The 7,500-nt window shown below is 46.7% G+C and overlaps 18 non-coding genes across 18 annotated transcripts; all 18 read left to right on the top strand.

Moving 5' to 3' along the window:
- The first annotated feature begins 131 nt into the window (after positions 1-131).
- Positions 132-203, top strand: TRNAD-GUC (transfer RNA aspartic acid (anticodon GUC)). The gene has a single exon. It is a non-coding gene; the product is annotated as a tRNA-Asp (tRNA).
- Positions 204-765: 562 nt separating this feature from the next.
- TRNAD-GUC (transfer RNA aspartic acid (anticodon GUC)) lies at positions 766-837 on the top strand. The gene has a single exon. It is a non-coding gene; the product is annotated as a tRNA-Asp (tRNA).
- Positions 838-1,082: 245 nt separating this feature from the next.
- On the top strand, positions 1,083-1,154 carry TRNAD-GUC (transfer RNA aspartic acid (anticodon GUC)). The gene has a single exon. It is a non-coding gene; the product is annotated as a tRNA-Asp (tRNA).
- Positions 1,155-1,399: 245 nt separating this feature from the next.
- On the top strand, positions 1,400-1,471 carry TRNAD-GUC (transfer RNA aspartic acid (anticodon GUC)). Its single transcript has one exon. It is a non-coding gene; the product is annotated as a tRNA-Asp (tRNA).
- A 563-nt stretch (positions 1,472-2,034) lies between these two features.
- Positions 2,035-2,106, top strand: TRNAD-GUC (transfer RNA aspartic acid (anticodon GUC)). Its single transcript has one exon. It is a non-coding gene; the product is annotated as a tRNA-Asp (tRNA).
- A 245-nt stretch (positions 2,107-2,351) lies between these two features.
- TRNAD-GUC (transfer RNA aspartic acid (anticodon GUC)) lies at positions 2,352-2,423 on the top strand. The gene has a single exon. It is a non-coding gene; the product is annotated as a tRNA-Asp (tRNA).
- A 245-nt stretch (positions 2,424-2,668) lies between these two features.
- On the top strand, positions 2,669-2,740 carry TRNAD-GUC (transfer RNA aspartic acid (anticodon GUC)). Its single transcript has one exon. It is a non-coding gene; the product is annotated as a tRNA-Asp (tRNA).
- A 245-nt stretch (positions 2,741-2,985) lies between these two features.
- On the top strand, positions 2,986-3,057 carry TRNAD-GUC (transfer RNA aspartic acid (anticodon GUC)). The gene has a single exon. It is a non-coding gene; the product is annotated as a tRNA-Asp (tRNA).
- A 243-nt stretch (positions 3,058-3,300) lies between these two features.
- TRNAD-GUC (transfer RNA aspartic acid (anticodon GUC)) lies at positions 3,301-3,372 on the top strand. The gene has a single exon. It is a non-coding gene; the product is annotated as a tRNA-Asp (tRNA).
- Positions 3,373-3,617: 245 nt separating this feature from the next.
- Positions 3,618-3,689, top strand: TRNAD-GUC (transfer RNA aspartic acid (anticodon GUC)). The gene has a single exon. It is a non-coding gene; the product is annotated as a tRNA-Asp (tRNA).
- A 245-nt stretch (positions 3,690-3,934) lies between these two features.
- Positions 3,935-4,006, top strand: TRNAD-GUC (transfer RNA aspartic acid (anticodon GUC)). Its single transcript has one exon. It is a non-coding gene; the product is annotated as a tRNA-Asp (tRNA).
- A 562-nt stretch (positions 4,007-4,568) lies between these two features.
- On the top strand, positions 4,569-4,640 carry TRNAD-GUC (transfer RNA aspartic acid (anticodon GUC)). Its single transcript has one exon. It is a non-coding gene; the product is annotated as a tRNA-Asp (tRNA).
- A 245-nt stretch (positions 4,641-4,885) lies between these two features.
- On the top strand, positions 4,886-4,957 carry TRNAD-GUC (transfer RNA aspartic acid (anticodon GUC)). Its single transcript has one exon. It is a non-coding gene; the product is annotated as a tRNA-Asp (tRNA).
- Positions 4,958-5,517: 560 nt separating this feature from the next.
- On the top strand, positions 5,518-5,589 carry TRNAD-GUC (transfer RNA aspartic acid (anticodon GUC)). Its single transcript has one exon. It is a non-coding gene; the product is annotated as a tRNA-Asp (tRNA).
- Positions 5,590-6,468: 879 nt separating this feature from the next.
- TRNAD-GUC (transfer RNA aspartic acid (anticodon GUC)) lies at positions 6,469-6,540 on the top strand. The gene has a single exon. It is a non-coding gene; the product is annotated as a tRNA-Asp (tRNA).
- A 245-nt stretch (positions 6,541-6,785) lies between these two features.
- TRNAD-GUC (transfer RNA aspartic acid (anticodon GUC)) lies at positions 6,786-6,857 on the top strand. Its single transcript has one exon. It is a non-coding gene; the product is annotated as a tRNA-Asp (tRNA).
- Positions 6,858-7,100: 243 nt separating this feature from the next.
- On the top strand, positions 7,101-7,172 carry TRNAD-GUC (transfer RNA aspartic acid (anticodon GUC)). The gene has a single exon. It is a non-coding gene; the product is annotated as a tRNA-Asp (tRNA).
- A 245-nt stretch (positions 7,173-7,417) lies between these two features.
- On the top strand, positions 7,418-7,489 carry TRNAD-GUC (transfer RNA aspartic acid (anticodon GUC)). Its single transcript has one exon. It is a non-coding gene; the product is annotated as a tRNA-Asp (tRNA).
- The last annotated feature ends 11 nt before the right edge of the window (positions 7,490-7,500 follow it).

The raw sequence follows: 7,500 nt of genomic DNA, 5'->3' as shown, positions 1-7,500 counted from the left end.
CATGAATCTTATTGATTCCGTTGATCTTTTCAACTCTTGGTGTATTTCGGGGCAGTTAATAGAATTTCTTCTTATTGACCTGAATTGCTAAGCTGAAAACGAAAAGATGCCTCCAATTGGGCACAAGCCGCTCCTCGTTAGTATAGTGGAGAGTATCCCCGCCTGTCACGCGGGAGACCGGGGTTCAATTCCCCGACGGGGAGATCGTATAGGTTTTTCCAGGCTTAGGTACCCTGACCTGTTTGGCGCAACGGTTTTTGTGTGGTGGGTCCCAACTGTTTTGGCTTGTATTCGGTGTACATGTCTTGTGATCTTTGCATGAATCTTATTGATTCCGTTGATCTTTTCAACTCTTGGTGTATTTCGGGGCAGTTAATAGAATTTCTTCTTATTGACCTGAATTGCTAAGCTGAAAACGAAAAGATGCCTCCAATTGGGCACAAGCCGCTCCTCGTTAGTATAGTGGAGAGTATCCCCGCCTGTCACGCGGGAGACTGGGGTTCAATTCCCCGACGGGGAGATCGTATAGGTTTTTCCAGGCTTAGGTATCCTGACCTGTTTGGCGCAATGGTTTTTGTGTGGTGGGTCCCAACTGTTTTGGCTTGTATTCGGTGTACATGTCTTGTGATCTTTGCATGAATCTTATTGATTCCGTTGATCTTTTCAACTCTTGGTGTATTTCGGGGCAGTTAATAGAATTTCTTCTTATTGACCTGAATTGCTAAGCTGAAAACGAAAAGATGCCTCTATTTGGGCACAAGCCGCTCCTCGTTAGTATAGTGGAGAGTATCCCCGCCTGTCACGCGGGAGACCGGGGTTCAATTCCCCGACGGGGAGATCGTATAGGTTTTTCCAGGCTTAGGTACCCTGACCAGTTTGGCGCAACGGTTTTTGTGTGGTGGGTCCCAACTGTTTTGGCTTGTATTCGGTGTACATGTCTTGTGATCTTTGCATGAATCTTATTGATTCCGTTGATCTTTTCAACTCTTGGTGTATTTCAGGGCAGTTAATAGAATTTCTTCTTATTGACCTGAATTGCTAAGCTGAAAACGAAAAAATGCCTCCAATTGGGCACAAGCCGCTCCTCGTTAGTATAGTGGAGAGTATCCCCGCCTGTCACGCGGGAGACCGGGGTTCAATTCCCCGACGGGGAGATCGTATAGGTTTTTCCAGTCTTTGGTACCCTGACCTGTTTGGCGCAACGGTTTTTGTGTGGTGGGTCTCAACTGTTTTGGCTTGTATTCGGTGTACATGTCTTGTGATCTTTGCATGAATCTTATTGATTCCGTTGATCTTTTCAACTCTTGGTGTATTTCGGGGCAGTTAATAGAATTTCTTCTTATTGACCTGAATTGCTAAGCTGAAAACGAAAAGATGCCTCTATTTGGGCACAAGCCGCTCCTCGTTAGTATAGTGGAGAGTATCCCCGCCTGTCACGCGGGAGACCGGGGTTCAATTCCCCGACGGGGAGATCGTATAGGTTTTTCCAGGCTTAGGTACCCTGACCTGTTTGGCGCAACGGTTTTTGTGTGGTGGGTCCCAACTGTTTTGGCTTGTATTCGGTGTACATGTCTTGTGATCTTTGCATGAATCTTATTGATTCCGTTGATCTTTTCAACTCTTGGTGTATTTCGGGGCAGTTAATAGAATTTCTTCTTATTGACCTGAATTGCTAAGCTGAAAACGAAAAAATGCCTCCAATTGGGCACAAGCCGCTCCTCGTTAGTATAGTGGAGAGTATCCCCGCCTGTCACGCGGGAGACCTGGGGTTCAATTCCCCGACGGGGAGATCGTATAGGTTTTTCCAGGCTTTGGTACCCTGACCTGTTTGGCGCAACGGTTTTTGTGTGGTGGGTCCCAACTGTTTTGGCTTGTATTCGGTGTACATGTCTTGTGATCTTTGCATGAATCTTATTGATTCCGTTGATCTTTTCAACTCTTGGTGTATTTCGGGGCAGTTAATAGAATTTCTTCTTATTGACCTGAATTGCTAAGCTGAAAACGAAAAGATGCCTCCAATTGGGCACAAGCCGCTCCTCGTTAGTATAGTGGAGAGTATCCCCGCCTGTCACGCGGGAGACCGGGGTTCAATTCCCCGACGGGGAGATCGTATAGGTTTTTCCAGGCTTAGGTACCCTGACCTGTTTGGCGCAACGGTTTTTGTGTGGTGGGTCCCAACTGTTTTGGCTTGTATTCGGTGTACATGTCTTGTGATCTTTGCATGAATCTTATTGATTCCGTTGATCTTTTCAACTCTTGGTGTATTTCGGGGCAGTTAATAGAATTTCTTCTTATTGACCTGAATTGCTAAGCTGAAAACGAAAAGATGCCTCCAATTGAGCACAAGCCGCTCCTCGTTAGTATAGTGGAGAGTATCCCCGCCTGTCACGCGGGAGACCGGGGTTCAATTCCCCGACGGGGAGATCGTATAGGTTTTTCCAGGCTTAGGTACCCTGACCTGTTTGGCGCAACGGTTTTTGTGTGGTGGATCCCAACTGTTTTGGCTTGTATTCGGTGTACATGTCTTGTGATCTTTGCATGAATCTTATTGATTCCGTTGATCTTTTCAACTCTTGGTGTATTTCGGGGCAGTTAATAGAATTTCTTCTTATTGACCTGAATTGCTAAGCTGAAAACGAAAAGATGCCTCCAATTGGGCACAAGCCGCTCCTCGTTAGTATAGTGGAGAGTATCCCCGCCTGTCACGCGGGAGACCGGGGTTCAATTCCCCGACGGGGAGATCGTATAGGTTTTTCCAGGCTTAGGTACCCTGACCTGTTTGGCGCAACGGTTTTTGTGTGGTGGGTCCCAACTGTTTTGGCTTGTATTCGGTGTACATGTCTTGTGATCTTTGCATGAATCTTATTGATTCCGTTGATCTTTTCAACTCTTGGTGTATTTCGGGGCAGTTAATAGAATTTCTTCTTATTGACCTGAATTGCTAAGCTGAAAACAAAAAGATGCCTCCAATTGGGCACAAGCCGCTCCTCGTTAGTATAGTGGAGAGTATCCCCGCCTGTCACGCGGGAGACCGGGGTTCAATTCCCCGACGGGGAGATCGTATAGGTTTTTCCAGGCTTAGGTACCCTGACCTGTTTGGCGCAACGGTTTTTGTGTGTTGGGTCCCAACTGTTTTGGCTTGTATTCGGTGTACATGTCTTGTGATCTTTGCATGAATCTTATTGATTCCGTTGATCTTTTCAACTCGTTGTATTTCGGGGCAGTTAATAGAATTTCTTCTTATTGACCTGAATTGCTAAGCTGAAAACGAAAAGATGCCTCCAATTGAGCACAAGCCGCTCCTCGTTAGTATAGTGGAGAGTATCCCCGCCTGTCACGCGGGAGACCGGGGTTCAATTCCCCGACGGGGAGATCGTATAGGTTTTTCCAGGCTTAGATACCCTGACCTGTTTGGCGCAACGGTTTTTGTGTGGTGGGTCCCAACTGTTTTGGCTTGTATTCGGTGTACATGTCTTGTGATCTTTGCATGAATCTTATTGATTCCGTTGATCTTTTCAACTCTTGGTGTATTTCGGGGCAGTTAATAGAATTTCTTCTTATTGACCTGAATTGCTAAGCTGAAAACGAAAAGATGCCTCCAATTGGGCACAAGCCGCTCCTCGTTAGTATAGTGGAGAGTATCCCCGCCTGTCACGCGGGAGACCGGGGTTCAATTCCCCGACGGGGAGATCGTATAGGTTTTTCCAGGCTTAGGTACCCTGACCTGTTTGGCGCAACGGTTTTTGTGTGGTGGATCCCAACTGTTTTGGCTTGTATTCGGTGTACATGTCTTGTGATCTTTGCATGAATCTTATTGATTCCGTTGATCTTTTCAACTCTTGGTGTATTTCGGGGCAGTTAATAGAATTTCTTCTTATTGACCTGAATTGCTAAGCTGAAAACGAAAAGATGCCTCCAATTGGGCACAAGCCGCTCCTCGTTAGTATAGTGGAGAGTATCCCCGCCTGTCACGCGGGAGACCGGGGTTCAATTCCCCGACGGGGAGATCGTATAGGTTTTTCCAGGCTTAGGTACCCTGACCTGTTTGGCGCAACGGTTTTTGTGTGGTGGGTCCCAACTGTTTTGGCTTGTATTCGGTGTACATGTCTTGTGATCTTTGCATGAATCTTATTGATTCCGTTGATCTTTTCAACTCTTGGTGTATTTCGGGGCAGTTAATAGAATTTCTTCTTATTGACCTGAATTGCTAAGCTGAAAACGAAAAGATGCCTCCAATTGGGCACAAGCCGCTCCTCGTTAGTATAGTGGAGAGTATCCCCGCCTGTCACGCGGGAGACCGGGGTTCAATTCCCTGACGGGGAGATCGTAAAGGTTTTTCCAGGCTTAGGTACCCTGACCTGTTTGGCGCAACGGTTTTTGTGTGGTGGGTCCCAACTGTTTTGGCTTGTATTCGGTGTACATGTCTTGTGATCTTTGCATGAATCTTATTGATTCCGTTGATCTTTTCAACTCTTGGTGTATTTCGGGGCAGTTAATAGAATTTCTTCTTGTTGACCTGAATTGCTAAGCTGAAAACGAAAAGATGCCTCCAATTGGGCACAAGCCGCTCCTCGTTAGTATAGTGGAGAGTATCCCCGCCTGTCACGCGGGAGACCGGGGTTCAATTCCCCGACGGGGAGATCGTATAGGTTTTTCCAGGCTTAGGTACCCTGACCTGTTTGGCGCAACGGTTTTTGTGTGGTGGGTCCCAACTGTTTTGGCTTGTATTCGGTGTACATGTCTTGTGATCTTTGCATGAATCTTATTGATTCCGTTGATCTTTTCAACTCTTGGTGTATTTCGGGGCAGTTAATAGAATTTCTTCTTATTGACCTGAATTGCTAAGCTGAAAACGAAAAGATGCCTCCAATTGGGCACAAGCCGCTCCTCGTTAGTATAGTGGAGAGTATCCCCGCCTGTCACGCGGGAGACCGGGGTTCAATTCCCCGACGGGGAGATCGTATAGGTTTTTCCAGGCTTAGGTACCCTGACCTGTTTGGCGCAACGGTTTTTGTGTGGTGGGTCCCAACTGTTTTGGCTTGTATTCGGTGTACATGTCTTGTGATCTTTGCATGAATCTTATTGATTCCGTTGATCTTTTCAACTCGTTGTATTTCGGGGCAGTTAATAGAATTTCTTCTTATTGACCTGAATTGCTAAGCTGAAAACGAAAAGATGCCTCCAATTGAGCACAAGCCGCTCCTCGTTAGTATAGTGGAGAGTATCCCCGCCTGTCACGCGAGAGACCGGGGTTCAATTCCCCGACGGGGAGATCGTATAGGTTTTTCCAGGCTTAGATACCCTGACCTGTTTGGCGCAACGGTTTTTGTGTGGTGGGTCCCAACTGTTTTGGCTTGTATTCGGTGTACATGTCTTGTGATCTTTGCATGAATCTTATTGATTCCGTTGATCTTTTCAACTCTTGGTGTATTTCGGGGCAGTTAATAGAATTTCTTCTTATTGACCTGAATTGCTAAGCTGAAAACGAAAAGATGCCTCCAATTGGGCACAAGCCGCTCCTCGTTAGTATAGTGGAGAGTATCCCCGCCTGTCACGCGGGAGACCGGGGTTCAATTCCCCGACGGGGAGATCGTATAGGTTTTTCCAGGCTTAGGTACCCTGACCTGTTTGGCGCAACGGTTTTTGTGTGGTGGATCCCAACTGTTTTGGCTTGTATTCGGTGTACATGTCTTGTGATCTTTGCATGAATTTTATTGATTCCGTTGATCTTTTCAACTCTTGGTGTATTTCGGGGCAGTTAATAGAATTTCTTCTTATTGACCTGAATTGCTAAGCTGAAAACGAAAAGATGCCTCCAATTGGGCACAAGCCGCTCCTCGTTAGTATAGTGGAGAGTATCCCCGCCTTTCACGCGGGAGACCGGGGTTCAATTCCCCGACGGGGAGATCGTATAGGTTTTTCCAGGCTTAGGTACCCTGACCTGTTTGGCGCAACGGTTTTTGTGTGGTGGGTCCCAACTGTTTTGGCTTGTATTCGGTGTACATGTCTTGTGATCTTTGCATGAATCTTATTGATTCCGTTGATCTTTTCAACTCTTGGTGTATTTCGGGGCAGTTAATAGAATTTCTTCTTATTGACCTGAATTGCTAAGCTGAAAACGAAAAGATGCCTCCAATTGGGCACAAGCCGCTCCTCGTTAGTATAGTGGAGAGTATCCCCGCCTGTCACGCGGGAGACCGGGGTTCAATTCCCTGACGGGGAGATCGTAAAGGTTTTTCCAGGCTTAGGTACCCTGACCTGTTTGGCGCAACGGTTTTTGTGTGGTGGGTCCCAACTGTTTTGGCTTGTATTCGGTGTACATGTCTTGTGATCTTTGCATGAATCTTATTGATTCCGTTGATCTTTTCAACTCTTGGTGTATTTCGGGGCAGTTAATAGAATTTCTTCTTGTTGACCTGAATTGCTAAGCTGAAAACGAAAAGATGCCTCCAATTGGGCACAAGCCGCTCCTCGTTAGTATAGTGGAGAGTATCCCCGCCTGTCACGCGGGAGACCGGGGTTCAATTCCCCGACGGGGAGATCGTATAGGTTTTTCCAGGCTTAGGTACCCTGACCTGTTTGGCGCAACGGTTTTTGTGTGGTGGGTCCCAACTGTTTTGGCTTGTATTCGGTGTACATGTCTTGTGATCTTTGCATGAATCTTATTGATTCCGTTGATCTTTTCAACTCTTGGTGTATTTCGGGGCAGTTAATAGAATTTCTTCTTATTGACCTGAATTGCTAAGCTGAAAACGAAAAGATGCCTCCAATTGGGCACAAGCCGCTCCTCGTTAGTATAGTGGAGAGTATCCCCGCCTGTCACGCGGGAGACCGGGGTTCAATTCCCCGACGGGGAGATCGTATAGGTTTTTCCAGGCTTAGGTACCCTGACCTGTTTGGCGCAACGGTTTTTGTGTGGTGGGTCCCAACTGTTTTGGCTTGTATTCGGTGTACATGTCTTGTGATCTTTGCATGAATCTTATTGATTCCGTTGATCTTTTCAACTCGTTGTATTTCGGGGCAGTTAATAGAATTTCTTCTTATTGACCTGAATTGCTAAGCTGAAAACGAAAAGATGCCTCCAATTGAGCACAAGCCGCTCCTCGTTAGTATAGTGGAGAGTATCCCCGCCTGTCACGCGGGAGACCGGGGTTCAATTCCCCGACGGGGAGATCGTATAGGTTTTTCCAGGCTTAGATACCCTGACCTGTTTGGCGCAACGGTTTTTGTGTGGTGGGTCCCAACTGTTTTGGCTTGTATTCGGTGTACATGTCTTGTGATCTTTGCATGAATCTTATTGATTCCGTTGATCTTTTCAACTCTTGGTGTATTTCGGGGCAGTTAATAGAATTTCTTCTTATTGACCTGAATTGCTAAGCTGAAAACGAAAAGATGCCTCCAATTGGGCACAAGCCGCTCCTCGTTAGTATAGTGGAGAGTATCCCCGCCTGTCACGCGGGAGACCGGGGTTCAATTCCCCGACGGGGAGATCGTATAGGT

This window comes from Anomaloglossus baeobatrachus, chromosome 4 (assembly GCF_048569485.1).
Source record: "Anomaloglossus baeobatrachus isolate aAnoBae1 chromosome 4, aAnoBae1.hap1, whole genome shotgun sequence".
Taxonomy (NCBI): domain Eukaryota; kingdom Metazoa; phylum Chordata; class Amphibia; order Anura; family Aromobatidae; genus Anomaloglossus; species Anomaloglossus baeobatrachus.
Note: the sequence above shows the minus strand (reverse complement) of the source record. Positions and strands in the feature narration are given on the sequence as shown.